This window comes from Perognathus longimembris, unplaced genomic scaffold (genome assembly GCF_023159225.1).
Source record: "Perognathus longimembris pacificus isolate PPM17 unplaced genomic scaffold, ASM2315922v1 HiC_scaffold_5853, whole genome shotgun sequence".
In the NCBI taxonomy this organism is placed as follows: Eukaryota; Metazoa; Chordata; class Mammalia; order Rodentia; family Heteromyidae; genus Perognathus; species Perognathus longimembris.
In genome coordinates, this window is record NW_025961326.1 from 22,390 (window position 1) to 44,778 (window position 22,389).

Consider the following 22,389-nt stretch of genomic DNA (forward strand, 5'->3'; position numbering starts at 1 on the left):
GGCCTGATTCAATCAGGATCCCGGGTGCTGTGCTCATTCCTGCTCCCAGGTGCTGAGCTCAGTCCTGCTTCTGGGTGCTGCGCTTAGTCCTCAGCCTGGATTAGCTTAGGATTCTGGGTGCTGCGCTTAGTGCTGCAGCCAGGAGATCAGGATCACAGGTGCTGTGCTTAGACCTGGGCCTGGGTGCTGTGCTCAGTCCTCACCCTGGATGAGATCAGGATCCCGGGCGCTGTGATCAGTCCTAATCTTGGATTAGATCAGGATCCCGGGTGCTGCATTTAGTCATGGGCCTGGGTGCTACGCTTAGTCTCAGGCCTGGATTTGGTCAGGATCCCGGGTGCTGCGCTCAGCCCTGGGCCTGGATTCGATCAGGATCCCGGTGCTGTGCTGAGTCCTGGGTGTGGATGAGATCAGGCTCCCAGGTGCTATGCTCAGTACCTTTCCCAGGTGCTGTGCTCAGTCCCTAGTCTGGATTAGATCAGGATCCCAGGTGCTACGATTAGTCCTGTGCTGGGTGCTGCGCTCAGTACTTGGCCCGGGTGATGTGCTCAGTCCTCAGCCCGGGTGTTGCGCTCAGTCCTTGGCCTGGATGAGATCAGGTTTCCGGGTACTGGGCTCAGTCCTGGTCCTGAGTGCTGCACTTAGTCCTCAGTCTGGATGAGATCAGGATCCCAGGATCTGCACTGAGTCCTGGTCCCAGGTGCTGCGCTCAGTGATCGGTCTGGGTACTGCACTTAGTCCTCGTCCCAGGTTCTGTGCTTATTCCTATGCTGGGTGCTGCGCTCAGTCCTGCTCCTTTGTTCTGTGCTGAGTCCTCCTCCTTGATTTGATCAGGATCCCGGGTGCTGCACTCAGTCCTGGTCCCAGGGGCTGCACTCAGTCCTCCTCCTGGAATTGATCAGGATACTGGGTGCTGTTCTTAGTCCTCTGGCCTGGGTATTGCACTTAGTCCTGGGCCTCGATGAGATCAGGATTCCAGGTGCTGTGCTTAGCCCTTGGCCTGGGTGCTGGGATCTGTCCTCGGTCTTGTTTCTGTGCACAGTTCGCGTCCCGGGTGCTACTCTCAGTCCTGCTCCGAGGTGCTGCACTCAGTCCTCGGCCTGGATGAGATCAGGATCTCGGGTGCTGCACTTAGTCCTTCTGGGTGCTGCACTTAGTTTTCAGCCTGGATTAGCTTAGGATCCTGGATGCTGCACTTAGTGCTGCAGCTTAAAGTACATCAGGATCATGGGTGCTGTGCTTAGTCCTAGGACTGGGTGCTGTGCTCAGTCCTCAGCCTGGATGAGATCAGGATCCCAGGTGCTGCACTCAGTCCTCAGTCTGGGTTAGATCAGGAACATGGGTGTTGGGCTTAGTCCTGGGCCTGGATTTGATCAGGAGCCTGGATGAGATCAGGATCCCAGGTGCTGTGCTTAGTCCTGGGCCTGGGTGCTGCGCACAGTCTTGTCTCAGGTGCTGCACTCAGTCGTGCTCCCAGGTGCTGTGTTTAGTCCTCAGCTCAGATGCTGCGCTCAGTCCTCGTCCCAGGTGCTGCGCTCAGTCCTCAGTCTGGATTAGATCAGGATCCTGGATGCTGCACTCAGTTCTGGGACTTGTTGCTGCGGTTAGTCCTTGAGCCCGAATTATTTGGTCAGGATCCCGAGTGCTGCACTCAGTCCTTGGGCCTGAATTATTAGTTCAGGTTCCTGGGTGCTGTGGTTTGTCCTGGGCCTGGATTCCATCAGGATTGGTTCACAGGTGCTGGGCTTAGTCCTGCACCTGCGTGCTGCGCTTAGTCTTCAGTCTGGATTAGATCAGGCTCTTGGGTGCTGGGCTTAGTCCCGTGCTGGGTGCTGCACTCAGTCCTAATCCTGGATTAGATCTGGATCCCCTGTGCTGCACTTAGTCCTGGGCCTGGGTGCTGTGCTTAGTCTCAGGCTTGTATTTGATCAGGATCCCGGGTGCTGCGCTCAGCCCTGGGCCTGGATTTGATCAGGATCCTGGTGCTGTGCTGAGTCCTGAGTCTGGATGAGATCAGGCTCCCAGATGCTATGCTCAGTCCTGCTCCCGGGTGCTGTGCACAATCCTTAGTTTGCATTAGATCAGGATCCCAGGTACAACGCCTAGTCCTTTGCTGGGTGCTGGGCTCAGTCCCTGGCCCGTGTGCTGTGCTCAGTCCTCAGCCCAGGTGCTGCGCTCAGTCCTTGGCCTGGATGAGATCAGGTTTCTGGGTACTGGGCTCAGTCCTGGTCCTGCGGGCTGCACTTAGTCCTCAGTCTGGATGAGATCAGGATCCCGGGTGCTGCTCTGAGTCCTGGTCCCTGGTGCTGCGCTTAGTCCTCGGCCTGGTTGCTGCACTCAGTTCTCATCCCGGGTGCTACGCTCAGTCCTGCTCCCGGGTGCTTTGCTCAGTACTCCTCCTGGATTCGATCAGGATTCTGGGTGCTGCGTTGAGTCCTTCTCCGGGATGCTGTGCTCAGTCCTGGTCCTGTGTGCTGTACTCAGTCCTTAGTCTGGATTCAATCAGGATCCCAGGTGCTGTGCTCAGTCCTGCTCCCAGATGCTGTGCTCAGTCCTCAGCTTGGTTGAAATCAGGATTCCAGGTGCTGTGCTTAGTCCTGCGCTGGGTGCTGCACCCAGTTCTGGGCCTGGGTTAGATCAAGATCCTGGGTGCTGCATTTAGTCATTGGGCGTCGATTATTAGATCAGGATCCCGGGCGCTGCACTGAGTCATGGGCCTGGGTTAGATCAGGATCCTAAGTGCTGTGCTTAGTCCCAAGCCTGGATGAGATCAGGATCTCGGGTGCTGTGCTTAGTCCTGGGCCTGGATTGGATCAGAATCCCAGGTGCTGTGCTCAGTCCTGCACTGTGTGCTGTGCTCAGTCCTCAGCCCAGGTGCTGCGCTCAGTCCTGCTCCCGGGTGCACTTAGGTAGCAGTAGACTTCTTCAGGTAAGAAGTTCCATAGAAACTACTAAGTGACCCACAGCAATAACCCAGGACTGCCAGTAGCCATACCCCAGAGAGGAATAAAGTGAAAGGAAAATGCTCAACAAGCCCAATTTATCTCTAGTTTAACAAAGTCTGGAGAAAAATGACTTCAGATATCCAGCCACATCCTCTGGCTTCTTGCCGCTACTTTTCTGAGTATAAAAAGCAGGCAAAAAAAAAAAAAGTCTGGTACAAACCAGAGGAACAGAGGTGTTCATCACACATAGTAGGTTGATTTTCAGCTTTGATGGATTTAGGGGTGATTCTGTTTCAGTGATGTCAGCAGTCTCCCAAACCACCCCTGTTATTTCCTAGATCACATGAAGAGCTTGATATTGTGTTGCTCAATACCGGTTTTGTGAAATACTACTTTGCTTTCCAGCTTGACCTGTGCCATTCCCAAGGTATGCAGCGGCCTACCATTTCTAATTAGGGAATGGAAATAGAACCTGCTCACCAGCTCAAGATGAGATGAAGGAATAATGCAGGACAGCAAGCACACTAAACCCAGACCTTAAGAGGGCCTAAACCCATTTGTCTCCACAGAAATTGCTGGAACAGAGATGGACCTCCTGGGTTCAATCTCATCCCTCATGCCCAAGTCAAGGGCACTGGGTCTATTTTAGGACAGCCCACCCCACTTACTTGCTCAAATAGAGCGAGCAGTATATGACTTCCAAGTCAACTTCTCCAGATTCACCAGCTCTTCCTTCAACAAGGACAAGTCTGTAGACACTTAGGATAGCATGACCAAAATTCTGTAGCCCATTTATAGGCATTTTCTGTAGAAACACAAATCTGATGGAGCCTGTCCTTTCTGGTCATCTGCCCACATTCATTCACTCTCATGCAAGGTGGATCCTTTTCATCAATATCCTGAACATCCCTGGTGTTCTCGACCACTGCAGTATTAAACAATATCCACCTTCAGTTTCCAAGGAAATTTTGATTCTTGAACAATTTTTGCTCCAGAAGCAAGATGGGTTTTCATCGAGACAATACCTTCAGGTTTAACTTTTCCATCACTTATAGATTATGTCTGTCCTCTGGTAGGAAAACACAACTGAAGCTTAGATTCTGAATCCACAAGTGCACGGCTTTTGGCAGAGCTGGTCTGCAATATTAATGGAAAGAATACAAAGAGGACAGAAGCATTTAACCAAGAGGCCTCAGGTCAGGATTTTCCAGCAGAGTCTGAATTCAGACATGCCCATGAAATTGTCCAGAACATAGCTTTAGTGACAATAAACTTAAGGATTATTTAATGGTACAGGACAAATTCAAGGACACAAAAGTCTTGACACCAACAGTATGGTATACCTGTAGCCTACCCCCATGATGGTGTCCTGAAAATACTATGGTACAGCACTTCAATAGCAATCACCAGGGATACCTATCCCATCAGCTATGACAGCCAACTCCTTCTAGCCAGGGCACAGAATGTTGACATAGCTTTCCTGAGCATCAGGTTCAAAATGAAGCAAATATTCAAGTATGTCAGTCTCCCAAACTAACAAGACATTCTCGATCAAGATAGTGCTTTCCCAAAACGTTTTTACATAAGACTGGAGAGTCTTGGGTAATTCTAAAACAAGATGGTAAGCAGACAAACATTTCCCCATTTAATGACTAAAATCCACTGAAGTGAAGTTGCCAAAAAAGAGCCAGTTCGTTATGAGCCAAGATGATTTCCTGGGATTCAGCTGTTTGAGTGGTTTGGGTTTTTCATGCCATTTCCTAGGCTACAGTCACAGGTGGGGTGAGAGTCTCATAACTAGAGAACCCAAGTTTTCACACTGGCAAATGTGGTTAAGGGTATGAATAAACAGGATGGAAGTCTCAATTCATTGCAAAGCACTTCCACCTTCCACTGCTGCTTCTCTCAGTTCACTTCCTTGCTCCTCTTCCTGCCAATTCTGCCCAGCAGTGCAGACAGAGGTGACATGCGGAAGTCCCATCCTTCCAGCTTTTTGCCTGAGATTTTCCTGGGTAGGATTCTGTAGCCTTGGAATTTAGTGAAGAGTCCAGTACAGGGAAATATTGTGCCAAGCTAGACATGCTTTGGTGCCTATGTGGTCTACAAGGATGGATCTTTGAGGAGAGACAAGCAAGAAGAGCAGCAGCACACACCCAGTTGAGTGATACCAATGGAGAAGGACAAGTTCTCTGTCAAGGTGGCTGGGAAGGAATTTTCTCCAAGGAACTCGAGGGAGATGTGATCGAGGTGCATGGCAAGCACCTTCAGAGTGTATCCTTTAGCATTGCATCCTCCCTTCCCTTAATTTACCTTTGCTTTTGACCCATTGAGGTTTTGAAATTATAGTTCCTAAGCCAAACTTTGAGAGTTTTAAGTATTATAAATTCAAAGACAGAATTGTTCTTAAGGTCACAACTAACCAACACAAACTTCTTAATGACATGGAGTGGACAGTTTGTCTGCTGAGTGTACAACACCAGACTGGGGGCAGACAGAGGCCCAAGTGATGTGCCGAGGTTCCTGTGAGTAGAATACCCTGCTCATTAGCCAGGCTTCCACCAAGAGACAGGAGTCACCTGTGTTCCTAAATTATCTGAGGTTAGGAAATGGAATATGGTAGTTCACACAGAATAAAGAAAGGAAAAGCAAAGCATATCAAGCCTCCCTCCTGTCCTCAAATCCATCCAAAAGACAGTCCCTCAGAGCCCTTAGCCCATTCCTTCCTTGCTGTTTGGCCACTAGCTGAAGGGAACCATTTGGCACCACCTGGTGGCCGTGACGTAGAACACCAGGGAAATGCAGACTGGAAGCACTTCCCTTGAAACAGAAGTTCTGTCTTTGGGGCAGGGTGATAGATCAGGATCTAGTTTCAGTTTGTTGCAGGTGTGGAGCCAGTTTTGCCAGCACCATTTGTTAAAGAGGCTATCTTTCTTCTATTCTTTTTTGTTTAGCTCCTTTACCAAAGATTAAGTAGGCACAGTTCTGCAGATTCATTTCTGGGTCTTCAGTTCTGTTCCATTGGTCTTCAGGCCTGTTCCTGTGCCAATACCAAGCTGTTTTTATTACTATAGCTTTATAAGAGAGCTTGAAGTTTGGTATTTAATTCCTCCAGCATTGTTCTTTCTGCTTAGGATTGTTTTTGCTATTTGCGTTCTTTTACTATTCCATATGAATTTCTCGATTGCTTCCTCTACTTTGTTAAAAATGGTGTTGGGATATTAATGGGTATTGCATTGAATTTGGAGATAGCCTTTGGCAATATTGCCATTTCGACTATATTAATCCACCCAATCCAGGAGCATAGGAGGTTTTCCCATTTCCTTAGTTCTGCCTAAATTTTGTTTTTAAAGGTCTCATTGTAGAGGTCTTTCACTTCTGTGGTTAAATTTATGCCTATGTATTTTATGTTTTTTCTGAGGCTATTGCAAAAGGGTTGCTTTCCTGATTTTGGCCTTGGTCTTCTGGTCATTGGTATATAGAAAGGCCATTGGTTTATGAGGGTTTCTTTTATGTCCCGCTACTTTGCCAAAGTTTTGGATCAGCTATAGTAGCTTGGGAGTACAGACTATGGGGTTCTTTAGGTATAGGATCATGTCATCTGTGAAGAAAGAAACTTTAGCTTCATGTTTTCCTATTTGGATCCCCTTTATGTTTTCTTCTTGTCTAATTGCTCTGGCTAGGAATTCTAGTACTATGTTGTAGAGGAGAGGAGAGAGCAGACATCCCTGTCTTGCTCCTGATTTTAAAGGGAGTGGGTTTCTATCTTCACATTTGGGAGGATCCTGTGGACACATTAGAAGTTCCTGAGAGTGGAATGTTACAGATCTGGCAGCTGAAGTTATCCTGACTCATCTGTATACTCTCCAATGGCCACTTTACCACCAGAACTCTATGTGAGCTAATTATCTTTGTGGAGGTAAAGCAGCTTCTGCAACCTAAAACCTAGTCTAGTGTACCATCTAAAATGTGTAGAAGATATTTTCCCTCTGCTATAACTCACCCACTTGATGCCTCCATCACTGTATTTATGACGTTGTCCTGAGATTATCGTCTCTTCTACACTGGAACAATTTCAGACTAACCTGAATTCTTGTTCCCCGGCTATAAGCACTCATATTGGGCTCACAAACCCTTTCTTTGAACCAAGAGCTTTATTATGTATTAACAGAACCTCATCTAGAAGACAGCTTATGGAATCTAATAGCAATTCAACTTCAAAGCTCTGTACAATTCAGTCTGTCTTCACAGTGGAGTGGTACAGGCAGCACCCCAGTAGAAGGAAGAAACTCGAGTGCTATTGCATAGCAGCCATGCCTCATCCTCTTACAGCAGAGCCTCTTAGATCACCAGGGCCCCTCGAGCTAGGCAATGCCTTCCCTTTGCAGTCACAACAATCCAATTACTACAAATTCTGCATCATTTAAAGTAATGCTTTGTGAGCTGCCTGCTAGCAATTCCACTAGACCCACCTAGTTTGCACCAGATCCACATTCCAGGAACTGGATGCAGGAAAATCCTTTCATCTGGAGGGTAAGTTTGTCTGCTTCAATACAAGACCATGGCTACTATCAAGGGTGCCAATTTAACGGAAAACCTGAGACATTTGTAGATCCGTCTCCTAGGAGAATCCCAGAATTCTCCTTGGCACACACATGCAGCTTTGATCATCTGCATTTTGATTCAATCAGTAGCTCCTTTTGTGAACTATCACCTATGTTACAGAGGCCTTCCTTTATTCTACCATGTGCTATAAATACATTCCCCACGAACCATTGCAGTCACATGTATTGAGACAAAAATAAATTCTGATCCAAGCAAAGTTTACTTCCACACACGAGGGTTCACACTAGCCAAAAATTGGCCACAGAGCAACCATTCTTCCTGATATTTGTCCCTCAGACAGCAGGAGGCTCTGCCCCTCTGCTCAGATTGGTTGAGCTCAGGTTTACAATCTACTCTGCTTATGAATGGCTAGTTTAAATAGGATAAAATGTGCTTGAGTTGGATTTTCAAGTAAGATGAACAGTTCACATATAATCTTAAAATATGCCCCCCCCCCGTTATTTCTTCAACAGTCTAGGGTGTGGCATAACTCCATCTTGAAAACCCCGTTTAACAAAAAAGCTTACATTTTACAAATCCTTTATCCCAAACCAGTTCCAGTTTTCCTAAAGACCCAAGGCACCAAACCAAACCAGGAACTTTTAAGCAATATACGTTGATTGAAAAGAGGTTTTTCTCACCGATGTACATAAGTCTACAGTAGGTTCTGTAGCATTTCTATGTGTATCATTTTTATAAGCTGTTCATAGAAATTTACCTTTCAAGGCAGCAAACAAGGACAACGCCCACTTTGCTAATTTTCCACTTGAGATGTGTAATAGAAATAATGTATGCTTTATTATATATGTATCAATTATATGTTCAAAAGATGTGTGATGTCATACATGTCTTATGAGAAATGGTTTCTCTGAATTGAGAAAGTTCATTGTATTTTTCTAATATTTGTAAATATAAGCCACAACCAAAATTAGATACCATGTTCCCAATGTTAGTAGATGAAGAACCACCATCTGAATTCATCTGTGTCCACCTTCAAATTGAGAATCCCCTTTCCAACCAATATTTTGAAAACAAACCTGAGAACAAGACTTGTTTTCCCTGTACAGAATCGGGCACAAGCATCCCAAACCAAGCTCCACACCCAGAATGAGGCTCCACCCTAAGGTGCATGGAGACAGCAGCACCGCATACAATCTATACCATCCTCTAGCCACACAATACTGCATCAGTCCATCCAGTGTCCAAGGTCAGAGAAAATGCCAAGTAACTGGAAATGAAGCGAAGGCTCCTGTGGCTATTATACAGGATGCCCTTTACTGTGAGGTGCTGTGTTTGAACATTGTAGGCATGTTCAAATGGCCACCGTGGGTGCTGAGAACTCCTATTTCTCTCGGAAGTCAGAAAATGCCCTGGATGGGCTGGGGAGATAGCCTAGTGGCAAGAGTGCCTGCCTCGAATACACGAGGCCCTAGGTTCGATTCCCCAGCACCACATATACAGAAAAACGGCCAGAAGCGGTGCTGTGGATCAAGTGGCGGAGTGCTAGCCTTGAGCGGGAAGAAGCCAGGGACAGTGCTCAGGCCCTGAGTCCAAGGCCCAGGACTGGCCAAAAAAAAAAAAAAAAAAAAAGAAAAAAGAAAATGCCCTGGAGTGCCATCCCACAATCATTCCTTTAGTGAACTTTTGGGCCAACACAAGAGTATAGGCTCTCGCTTGTTGCTCTTGAACAATGGATACTGAGGCTAAGTGGTGTCATGTTTGGCATCTTGCTGTGAAAACTCATAGAGGTGAAACTCCACCTGCAGATCCATGTAATAGGCTCCTATGAATTCCTGGAGTCAGGGGCAGGGACTCAGACATTAGGCTACCAGACCTGCTAGACCTGTATAACGCACTCCACTGAATTCTCAAGCCCCCTGTGAACCTGTCCCTTGACAATGACCCTGATCAGGCCACAAACAACTCAGCCACTGTTCTTCTAGCAAGGGGGAAATGTGCCCCTCAATTTCCTGTGTTCTGGTCTGAGGCTCTAGTCTTCATTGTGACCAGCAATTGAAGGATGGGGAAGGGCTTGTGAACTGAAGTTCTCAAAATATGCATTTAGTAGCTCCCACAGGGTTTTAATTTCACTTGATAGGAACATGATGACCTTCTGTAGAGGGAGAATATCTTAGTTCAAGCAGCCAAGATTGTACTGAACCACCTTTAGTCCTAGTGAGAGCTATATTGGCTTGGTGCCTGATTGAGCACTTTTGTGACTACTAGGAAAGATTTTTGGCTGGTACTGGGACTTGAACTGAGGGTCTGGGCTCTATCGCTGAGCCTCTCTGTGATCAAGCTATTGCTCTACCATTTGATCCACAGAGTTACTTCCACCTTTTTCTGTTTATGTGGTACTGGGGAATCAAGCACAGGGCTTTATGCATGCTAGTCAAGTCCTCAACCACTAAGTCTCACTCCAAGCTGCCAGGAAAGACATTTTAAATGCATACTAAGCTTAGCAGACCTTTGGCCTCTATCAGGCTTAAAAGGCTGGAAATTAAGATTGCACCTGAACCTTGCAAATTTCTCTGCTTCCTTGAAGACATCTTAAATATTTTGAAAGACTTCCCTGTCTCTTAAGACTTCTTGACTCCACAATCCTAGATGTTTGTGAGGTCTTTTCATGGTAGACCCACCTAGGGGCCAGTTCACTCCACCCAATTTCTCAGGAGGAAAAGAAAAAAAAGTGTTCAGCTACTTGGCCTCCTTCTCCATGGGAACAATGAGACACACTGCCAATCTCTACATGCTCTGCTTTGGCAAGTTGCTAGGCCTCTATCCACATTCACAGATACAGACTATGGAGAGGGCAAAAAACAGAATGCCCGAAGCAGCCCTAAGGGCTTTAAGGAGACCAGGGCAGCGTTCTATGGTGACAGGTGCTGGCAGAGGCGAAGGGATTCATAGATGTTTCAGAATCTTCTTTCTCAAACCTCATAATTCCCTCTAGTACTTGGAAATAAGAACTGGATCTAGTTCTACTAACGACTTAAGCCTAAGAACATGAGGTATGGAGTAGAGGCTCTTCAAGCACCAGGGCTAGGCAAGGGAGCCAAGGGCTGATGAGAGCAATGAGCAAAGACCAGAGGTGTATACAAGGAGCCTGAAAGGCAGAACTCCCGTTGACTGGAGACTGTCATCAGGAATGGACTCTAGCATGACCATCAGACCAGAGACTCCTGCAACACAGGTCACCAGAGAGCCAAGACTCCACCCCATGGAAACATAGGCCAGAACCCATTGTGTCCATAGCTGAGATCACACTGGCCACACAAAGTAGGACAGCACATGATAAATGTCTTTGGCTTGATTGTGAAAGAGAATATGAAACAGAGTTTATTTGAATATTTGTCCAAACAAAGCTTTTCAATTTGGGGACTTCTGAGGCCATCCTTGTATTTGCTTAGGAAAAGCCCCTCTGTCTTCCACTCAGTGGAAGGTAATTACTATTCTACTAACACACCCAACGGTTGTAAGTGGCTTGGGCTATGAAGGTGGAGGACCCAAGCCCGAATCCTGATTGTACCTAATGGCTTTTGAACCCATCCCAGGCCTCTAATGTAAAGAGCATCAAGAACACACAGCCAGTACCTAACCAAAAAAGTACTCAAATGGCCTGAGGGCAGAAGACTCTGGCCTTTGGGATGAAGCATAAATACCAGCAGAGGTGGGCAAAAGAAGGACGCTAGTACCTGGATTTGGTACACTACATGCAGGCTTTCACAGTGCATGGGACTATAGGAAAAGCTGTTGCAACCTCCCATATACAGGAGCTCAATGTCCAAAAGGAATTGAGGAATTGACAGGAAGAAAATACCCCTGGTAGTAGTAGAAGAGGTTTTGAATGAACCAGTATAGAATGCAGGCTTAGATCTCAAAAGCCTATTAAGTAAGATACGTCAGCTCCAGCAGGTTAGCTCTTTGCTATATCGTGCACCGTGTCCATCTTCAGATAATACTTAGCTGCCTAGGGAGTGAAAACTTAAAGAGAGGTGAGTAACTTCAATAGGATGTGCTTCCTTTACTGTGTGACAGTCTTGATATTGCCAGCAGTATGTTCTTAGAAGTAGATTCACTACACTAAGTGCACTCATACTCAAAAGGAACTTACGTGGGTGGCTCCTTAACCGTCGAGGAGTTACAAGCCTGTGTAGGACTTTCGGCAGGTGTTGGAGCTTCACATGTTTCCTGAGCCAATTCCACAGTGGGCTGCTCAACTGAAAAGTTTACTGAGAAGCCCCAGGAAGGATGCAGTAACCACTTCTGTCAGGACTAGGGAACACTTCCAAAAAATAGACAACACTAAAGTGAAATCAGATAGTTTCTCTTTTGCAAAATTTACAAATCTGAAAGAGGACTGGAAGCCAGCAGGAGGCAGGAGAAAATGCAGGGTGAGAGGGAGAACATAATAAATTTGGCACATTAAGGGGAAAAAGGTCATAAATGAATTGTACTCAGGTTACAAAGGGGAATTCAGAATAGAATCAGAATTTCAGATGCTTGAGGAATGTATAGAAATACCACAGTGAAATCACTTCCTTTGGATACTATAGACTGAGTTTTCCAAAATGTCACCTATTATTTCCTCTAAGTAATTTAGAACTCAGAGGTTAATGCTTTTAGGTAGATTTATACAGGTTAGGAGTTTCCTAACCAGTCCTTCAATGAGGGCAGGCAGGAAGCCAAGCTCAGCTCTTCAGTAGCTTTACACTTAGAGGAGGCAATCACACCCACCAGATTCTCAGGTATTGTTTAACCTTAAAATTTTTTTATTATCAATGTGATGTGCATAGGGGTTATAGTTAAGTCAGGCAAAGAGTACATTTCTTTTGGACAATGTCACCCCTTCCCTCTCTCTCTCCCAGTTTTTCCCTCCAATCCTACTCATAAGTTGTATAGTTCATTTTCAAAAAGTGTCCACTGAGTACCATTGCTGCATTTGTTCACCCTCTGTCTCTCCATTTCTGTGCCTTCCTTTTGCCTCCCAAAGACCTATAAACAAACATACACAACAAAAAAGAAAGAAAAAAAGCAGGAGAAAATACAGAATCCTTGTTTCCATTTTCTTGAAACTAATTTTGACTCCTGTGAGTAACTCCACACCCTACCCTTTGTTTCAGCTTAGATTGAATTGGCCCTCCATCCAATTTATGCTAAAGTGAGAGCTACCAAGGAGATCTTCCAAGAAAACAAAAGCCCTTGTATGTGTTACTCTGGTCAGTGAGTATACATTTTCCACCACAGGCTAGACATGCTCTATAGCAAGAGACAGGCTGTGGAGAAGCAGCCCACATCAGAGCATCTGGAGATGGAGACAGGGGTTGAGTGATTTATAACCGAGTTCATTTACAAGGAGTAAGGATGAACTGGGGAGGAGATGGGAAATGAATTTCCAACAGCTCTGAAAGCACAGTGACAGAAAGTCTCCATACTAAACCAGCATTCCTTCCAGAGGGACCAGCCAACACAGCAAGCCTGCACCTCCCAATGAACAGTGCCCACACCTTGCTCCCTGTTGATCTTGCTAGCACCTGGCACTGGACCATGTATGGGGGGAATGGAGTGGATCAGGTGAGAGAACAGAAAAACTTATTTCCTTGAAGCTTAGGAACATAGTGGGAGGGCTGAAAGTGAGGAAGTGGGTGGATGGACCTTGAATAAACATTCAGAACCATCTAGTTCTCCTTTCTGTTCCAAGCTAAAGCCTGCAAGACCAGAGATCTGTCACACAACTCTCCTTTATCTTATTGGCATGAACAGGGTCCGAGGACATGTTAGATTGCTGCAGAGACAGAAATGAAGTACTCATTTTCAATATTTGATGCACTTAGGGTACATTTGAAACCCATTTCCTACTTCTACCTTTACGCTTCTACCTCCCTAACACACCTGAAGCCAAGTTTATCATCCAATTGAGGAGGAGGAGGAGAGCAGAGGAGGAGGAGAGCAGAGGAGGAGGAGAGGAGAATTGGAGAGCAGAGGAGGTGAGAGCAGAGGAGGAGAGCAGTGGAGAGCAGAGGAGGAGAGCAGAGGAGCTCAGAGGAGTGCAGAGAATAGCATTATTTATTTTTGTTTGTTTTGCTCCCAGCTGGGAGGAGAGGCACAGGCTGAGGATGGTCCTTGCCTGCGGGTCGCCATGCTGAGCCCAATACGGGTCCCTCATCGCGCCTGCCTGGCACCTACTCTGCCAACTACTTGTGCAGCCGCCAGGACTGAACTTTGGAGGACTTGTCCCTTCTCCTCTGGCCCGTTGTCTTGGCAGGAGGTAGAAGGTGGCCAGAGGACCCCCCCCCACCATGCTGGTGAAGAAACCCACGGGGAAGGGAGCAGGGCGAGAGGCTGGATCCGAAGAGCCCAGCCCCTCCAGGCAGCATTGCACCTGCGCCATGCCCCCATGCACCACCCTGGCGACCCTCCTCTCATGGGTGGCCGGGAGTTCTTGTCTGTAACTTGGGGTGAAAACCAACGACCTACAGGCGAGGATCCTCACCCTGGAATCTGCTAAAGGGGCGCCCTCCATTCCCCTGCTGCCCGATAAGGTGGATCAGCTGAAGGCCAAAGTACAAGAGCGACTTGAGTGGAGCGACTCCTGGCTCAGCTGTGTGAGGCTGGGCCTTGTGCGAGGGGGAGTTGCATGTGGATAGAATTTTCCACAGGTGCGGTCAGTCTGCAGGATCCGCCACCAACCTTACCGGTTATACAGTTGATTTGGGATGTGTAAGCCTCTGTGGTATCTATTTATTCAAGTCCCTTCCTTGGTTTCTCTCCAAGTCTGTGTGTAGGATCTTCCCTCTGTCTTCCTTAAGGATTGCATGCTGCAATGGCATCAGGGGCTTTGCCCGGCTGTTTAGTTTTGTGGAGTCTGGGCTGACAGCATTCTCAGTCGTATGGAGAATATTCATTGTAATGCTTACATCTGTTTTTCATTTGATAAGGTTAGGCCTTATCACTAGAGAATGGTAAGCACTCTTAAAAGAGAAATAAACCTATAGATTTAAAAATTCTTTTAACTTAGAATTCTTTTCATATTAAATGTTTTAAAAATTGGAAAAAAAAGTTTTCCTTTGTTTTTTGGAGGGGGAGAGTTAACAGAGGTTGTACTCAGATGATGAATGGAGAATTGAAAGGGATTCCTTTAAAGATGACTTAGATTCCAGTAGGGAGAGGGTAGTTTTTCTGCCAGTGGAGAGATGCAGTAGTTGCAGCCCGAATGTAATAAAGTATGTCTACAACATTGGCTGTTATTGATAGGACACACATTGCCATGAGCTGCATTGTTAGTGCCAGGGTTTTGCCTTGGCTGTGCAGGGAAAGGGTGGTGATAGTTGAATAATGAAGAAAGGTGTTACCCAAATCTATCAATGCATGTCAATGGTAATTTGCTTTTTAAATTAAAAACAAAATTATGTCTTGATCACTGTTAGCTTTTGCCTAAGGTCCATGCACTTACATAAATGCTGTTTGTGCAGGCTATCAAACATTATTAACAGCCACAGAGGAAGAGTCCCTGAAGAACTCACAGAACTGGAATACTACTGCTAGCTCTTAATATATCTTCTTTTCCTACAGAAATCCTACGAAAACATGGCTAAACTAAGAATCACAAGAGAAACACCTTCTGAGTGCAACTGTCCAGCAGGTAAAAAATGAAACTTACTTAACTAGGTTCCCTCTAGGGGAGAGCGTTTGCAAACAAAAGGTCCTGTGCCTGTCAGGTCTACCTGTAACGGTAACAGAGAAATAATGCAGACCCAACTTGCTTTATTAAAATCAACATGTCTGCCTTAGACAGATGGCGAGTAAAGGCCCAAATGTTATTTTAAGCAGCATACCAGTATCTGTGAGGGGAAAACAAATGAGCTAATCATCATGAAAAATACAGGCAAGGGGATATACGAAGTTCTTAGTGTCCCGGATTGAAAAGTCATCTTCAATTTTATTAAATAATTTCAGTGTTCATGGTGAACATGGTCTGAATGATGTGAAGCCCTCATGTCTAATTATCCTTAAGAGTTTGCTGTATATTCTCTGGGATGATTATTGCAGACTTTTTTTTCCATCTTAATGTGATAAATGAATAATAAACAGCAATTCCCTTAGGTTTTTTTGTTGTTGTTTGTTTTTTGGTGGTAGTTGTTGGCTCTATCAGCTGCTTTCCTTCTTGCCACCACTAGAGCTCCAAATTGCATCAGATTTACCTGGCTCCTTGGGAAGGAACTCTTTGAAGGGCCACATTCCTACACACAGAACCAAAGAGGGTTTTTGGTGAGTTACAGAAATATACTCAGTTCTGTTTGTCCAATAAAAAGACATCACCCAAACGCAGGCTTTGTGTTGAAAGTAAACATTCTGGAGAAAAACATTTGATGCAGTATTATCTTAGGGAATTAACTGGCTGGCCAAAAAGGCTTAGAAAGAAGATATGGCACTTCTCACCTGATTTGGCTGGAACCTCTGTTTGCCCTGTGTTACTAAGACTTGTCAACCAGACATCTGTTTGCAGGACAGAGCAAGACAAGTGTGACCTCAACTCAGTCGCTGTGGACACATGCCCGTCCATTGAAGTTGACACTCTTGATGACAGGCTGAGTCTCAGAGCCAAGGGTCGGTAGCAAAGAAGCAAAGTTGTGTTGTTTGTAGTCACTAATGGCTTTTGCTAGAACTCAGGTCTTACTGGGGTTTGCCCAGCTAGCCACTGGGAATGCTTTGAGGACTATTTATTGAATGTCTTCTCACGATAGGAGAGGCTCTTTGTGATTTACTTTTTATAATTAGGAGAGTTTTAAGTGCTAGCAATCTTAAGATTCATCCCCTGGGCAGAGGGACTCCAGAGCCAGAAACCTAATAAAGAATCCAGAATGAGCTGGATCAGTCTAGACTGCAATCTTCGAGCTGGAATCAATGAATTGGGATTGTGTTTCATCCTCCCCCTCTTCTCTCTTCTTCTCCTCCCCTCTCCCTTGGTTTCCCATCCCCTCCTCCCTTCCCTTCCTTTCCTAGTCCTCTCCCCTCCTTCTCTTGTCCCTTCCCCCCTTCTCTCCCTCTCTCCTTTCCCTTGCCCCTCTTCTGTTCCCTTCACCCCCCTCTCCAGATTTTTTCTTTTTCTTTTATTGCAGCACTGGGAATCAAACCCAGGGCCTTGCACATGCTAGGCCAACCTAAATGGAGTTTTCTTTCTGATACTATATTTGGATAAAGTGAGTGTGTTTTTCAAATATTGTTAATCCCATAACCTTCTCATCCCCCAAACACAATAATCCCAAAGCCTATGAACGTTCACAGCCAGCTAAACAAGTTGTAGTTAAGTATTTGAGTTTGATCCTCTTCATCATGAGACTTAGGATGACCTCAGATGTGTGCCATGCAGTTAATCTAACAAAGGCACGGGCCTTACCAGCCTGGAGCGGACTGCCAAAAGGCAGATGGTCCAGAGCCTGGCTTGAAATTATAACTAGGTTATAACTGTAATTGCGGCTTGGTTTTCATTGGACGATCACAAGCAGTTCAGCTATACAGAAAGAAATGTGTATCCACAATTTTTGGTCATTTTCTGTGGCTGAGAATAGCCTCTGTTTTTTTTTCCCCCAACAATGAATATTTTTTTAGATGGTAGTTAAGGTGATCATATTAATTAGTATGAGGGCATCTATGTACTTATGAAACTAGTCCTATATCATTAGGACAACCTCCTCTGGTCATATCTTACAAACTTTAGTGCCAAGAACAAAAGTCTCTGGGATATTTTTAGGATGTTGGAGGTTACACAGTCTAAGCCACAAGTTTAATATGGGTATTGTCTCTTCAGACGAGCCTGTCTATCACATGTGTAGATTTCTAAACATCCCATGCCTTCGCCACATCATGGTGACGAATCCTAATGTTGGTATTCTCAAGTTATTTCTAAGTTTTCAACATAGTTCTGCTGACAGTAAGAAACACAAGTACTTCCTGTTGTTTAAAGTATACACCACAGCCAAGAAACATAGGCAAAGGTAGGCCCTGGGACTCAATGCCTGTAATCCTAGCTTCTCAGGAGCCTGAGATCTGAGGACTCCAGTTTGAAGCCAGTTGGGGCAGGAAAGCCTATGAGACTCTTATCTCCAATAAACTACTCAGAAAAATCTGGAAATGGCACTGTGGCACATGTAGTAGAATGCCAGGCTTGAGCAAAAGTTGCTTGGGACAATGCCCAGAGTTCAAGTCCCAGGACCATCAAAAACAAAAATCCCATGCAAGAGTAAGCATTTATTGCTTCAGGTTTAAATTTATTGTAGTAAACATGTGTAAGGAAAATATAATTGTTGAAAAAGACTAAAGAGAAAGCAGTGTCAATGTGTTTGAAGAAAATGGGGTCGTTTGATGTTTAAATCTGCCTTTGGCCTTGTTCAATGTTTTTATTGCATACAAGTTTGCGAGTCTGACAAACAGTACAAGAAATGTACCCAATGCCTAACGTCTGAAACTGTAACCTCTCTGTACATCAGTTTGATAATCAAAATTTGAAAAAAAAAAAAGAAATTAGAAATCTTCCTTTTAGCAAGACTATTTCAAAGTTGGAAAATACTCATTTTCCTCTGAAAAGCAATGGTCTCTATTACATCCAGTGAAATGGATTATCTAATATCAGAGATAAGAACCTCAGACTCACAGAAGCCAGAAGCCATTAGTGTGAATAAGATGTTTGTCGACCTTGTGCTGGGTTTAATGGGATAGCATTTTAGAAGAATTTGGCCAGCAGCACACATGTCTAGTTGGGCATTGTAAGGCCAGAATGGCTCGGGATGAATTTAACCTCACTCCCCGACCCGTCTTCTTCTCCTGTGTCTCCCAGCTAATGGTGTCATTGTCCAAACCAGACTGAAGTCGCCTCTTTAAATTTTAATTTTGGAAATAATGGGATTAAGTGGTGAAAGATGCCAGAGATAACGATGGATAATGGAAATAGGTAGTAACTACTGGCCTATGTAAATGTTAAATAATTGTTTATGTGAATGTAACCACTTACAATTATACACATGAATATGTCTCATTGATTTCATTTCTGTGGCAATTTTAACTCCAGTCCTAAGACACACAAAACTCTGAGTGAGACTGAACTGTTATTGATTACTGATGTGACTCTACTGGTGTCAGTCACCTAGTGGTGAGGTTCTACTTTTGTCAAACTGTTGCTGAGACTGAGCCACTGTCAAGTGTTGGTGAGACATTACGGGTACCATTCCTGCAGAGTCAGAACCAGAGCAATGTCTTCTGTAATTGAAATTAATCAACTTAGCCTTGGGGATTTACTATATTAAATCAAGCTAGAGGTGGATGAACAGGAAAAACTCTTCTGTCTCAGTGACAGAAATTGTTTGTCTACAGACATTTCTCTTGGTCACTGTGGCAAAAATCCCCTTCCCCAACTTTGCTAGCCATTAAGATGTATCAAGTGTACTGTAAGACAGAGATGACCGTTTGCAGCATCAGGCATTTAAAATAAAAATGGATTTCCTAGAAAGTTGGAAAGTTATTTCTTGGAGGAAATGTGAGAACCTTAAAAACCTTAATCGGCTTTTTTTTCTTACTTGAAAAGTAGTTTGTTTCTTTCTTCAGTCATGGTGAAGCTGTGTGCATAGGACAATCCATGCCCTTCATGCGCCTGTGTTTAGGAATCTGTTCCCTGGCAGTGCCCTGGGCAGGGCAGAGTTACATACACAAGCAAAATTGCAGTTCCTGCCACCTAGGGCAGGCACTCATACTCAGGGAAATAAAACCTAAGGGTTGATAGGTTTCAGAGTTATTTGTAGACTTAAAGGTGATAGGAAAATATAGTAGTTTAAAAATTTACCCAAGCAATCAGGGCTGGGAATGTGGCTTATTGGTAGAGTGCTTGCGTAGCATGCACGAAGCCCTGGGTTCAATTCCTCAATACCACATAAACAGAAAAAGCCAGAAGTGGTGCTGTGTCTCAACTGGTAGCATGCTAGCCTTCTGCAAAAGAAGCTCAGGGGACAGTGCCCAGGTCCCTGAATTCAAGCCCTAGTATTGGCAAAAAACAATTTCAAGCAATAAATTAATGAGCATTACACAAAAAGTAAAGAAAATCCAAATTGGTAGGCTATTGCTCTCAGAAAGAGTTTAGGGACAATGCTTCTGAAAGGGTAGTAATTGGATTTCGAATGACTAAGGTATCAATAATTTGAGTATGACAGGCTCTTCAGAGTAGATAGTCAGAACAAATACCTGGAGATCCTTTTAGAGGCAGAACTTGGGCAGTTTGCTGGGATCATGGCAAGCTGGCTAAAAGCATAATGTGGAGGCTAAATGTTACCTGGTACCAATACCACTGTTCATGGTACAGTTCTGTTTGTTGTTGGTGGTTTTTTTTTTTTGTATGACTTTTAGCTGAAAAGGTAATTACAAAATCATAAAGTTAATACAATTACAGCTAAAATTCAGTGAGTGCTTATTCAATAGTGCAGGCAGGCACTATTTCAAGGTTTTGCATGTTTTATTCCCTAATTATAGGGGATAAGCACTATTTATTCTTAAAAAAATTACTTCCATGTTTGCAGATGATAAATTGAGGTATAGATAGAATAAAGAAGGTCAGACAGCAAGTAGCTCACAGCCACGGATCAAGTTAAGCAGATAAAGCTCATAGGGTTAGTTAGTGCCATATGGGACAGTGGCTTCAAAGTGAAAAGATGTCTAGAGAGTAGAAAGACTAGAAAAATACTGGATTTGTGGCTGGGGGCGGGGATCGCCCTTTAGAACTCTGCACAGAAGAGTCACATGAAACTATTTTGAAGAGAGGAAGGTGGGTGAATCCAGGGCACCAACTAGAAACCATAAGACCAGGCTACAAGTTGCTCAACTGGGGAGTAAAAGTTTGAGGTAGACTGAGGGCAGGAAGGATGGAAAGGGAGGACTGGAAAGGGAATTCATTTGAGTCCTGCTACTAGGGAGAAGGCATTAATGATGATTTGTATGCTTTTTCAGGTTAATGGTGATTGCATTAGTAGGTGGAGAGCCTGTGCTTTTATTGATTGAACTTCCTAATGCTGACCATTCTCAACTACCCTTCCTTTGAAATTATCTTTCCTCCATTGTGCTGGTGATCACTGTTGCACCTCAGCTCTCCTCTCTTCCCACCCTCCTTCTGTGGTTCTTTTCTGAAGTTGGCAGTCTTCACTGTCAAATCTGGGACTCATTTCTTTCCCTCTCCACTATGCTACAGAGTAGATATGCTGTCCAATTAGCTTCATTCTGAAAGCTGCACAGTTTCATGGCAGGGGACAGCTGGGGCCCATTCCCATCTTCACCATATTAGTTGTGCAATAATAGTCTCAGATACTGTTTGGCTCAAGTGTGAATGTGAATGATACCTCCATAATGGAGTTTTTCAATGCACCGAGTCTAGAGAAAAGGCTCCCAACACAGTGGTCCCTTGGCAAGTTTTATTTTCTCTTTTTCTTTTCTTCCCTCTTCCTCCTATCCAAAAATTTCCCTTCAGTTGAAGTCACTTCCCTGATGGGGATTCCTCCTATGTTAACAGAAATAGTCATGGTGTTCATTTGCTTACCAGATGTTAAACTGTGCACAATCACCTTTCATAGATAAATAGCACAGTGATTGTCATTTGGTTTCAAACATGGAATTAGTTAATACTCTAAAAATATAAGAGATAGGAACGACAACGGGTTATAATCATAAACTGGTTGTATGTGCAACTACTTCAGACAGAGCGGCAAAGTTTAATCTTCCAGTTGGACTCCAAAATACAGCATAAAAGAAGCTGTAGGAACATGATATATGAAACATAAAAATGGCCAACCCCCTTCCATATCTAGAAATTGTGTTTGTACAGATGTTAAGAATGATACAATGGCTGATCTTTTATGTAGCAATTAGAGTAGGAATTTTATTTGATGAAACAGATGCTATTGAAAAAATTTATCTCAGCAAAGTACTGACTCATACAGAATAATATGAATTTTTTTCTTTTTTTGCAGGGGGTGGGTAGATGAGCCTAAATAAACTTGCTAAAAATGTTAAAAAAAAAAAAAAAAACACCTAGGGGCTGGGGATATGGCCTAGTGGCTAGAGTGGCTGCCTCATATTCATGAGGACCTGGGTTCAATTCCCCAGCACCACATATACAGAAAATGGCCAGAAGTGGCGCTGTGGCTCAAGTGGCAGAGTGCTAGCCTTGAGCAAAAAGAAGCCAGGGACAGTGCTCAGGCCCTGAGTCCAAGCCCAGGACTGGACCAAAAAAAAAAAAAAAAAAAAAAAAAAAAAAAAACCTAAGCTCTTCAGAATAACCCAGGGACAGTTCCCAGGCTTTGAGCTTGAGCTCCAGGATTGGCATTAGAAGAGGAGGAGCAGGAGGATGTGAAGGAAGAAATACTTAGGTTTAGCAGCATGAATTGGGACTATCCTGGGTTTATTTAAACTCTAGCCTTGCCATTCCTACTGCTTTGACCTAATCCAGTTACTTCTTTGAGTCCCAGTTTCTTTCTCCATTTGAGAATAATAATTTCATCATGTGTCATATATCCTATTAAGTGGACACCTTTATATAAAGACATTAGTTCATTGTCTAGCACAAGATATGTAGTAAGTGCTAGTTATTGTTGAAAACTGGGTGTGAAGCAGCTGCAAGCCTTACTAGGTAGGTGCTCTTGGGAGAGTTTGTTAATCTTAATAAGTCCTCAGCTTTGTTTTCTCTTTCAGCCAAACTTCTAATACTTTTGTGTAAGAACTGAAGGAGTTATGTGTGTGTGTGTGTCTGTGTGTGTCTGTGTGTGTGTAGGGTATTTCACACTTTATCTAGCCTAAAACAAAACTGATAGAG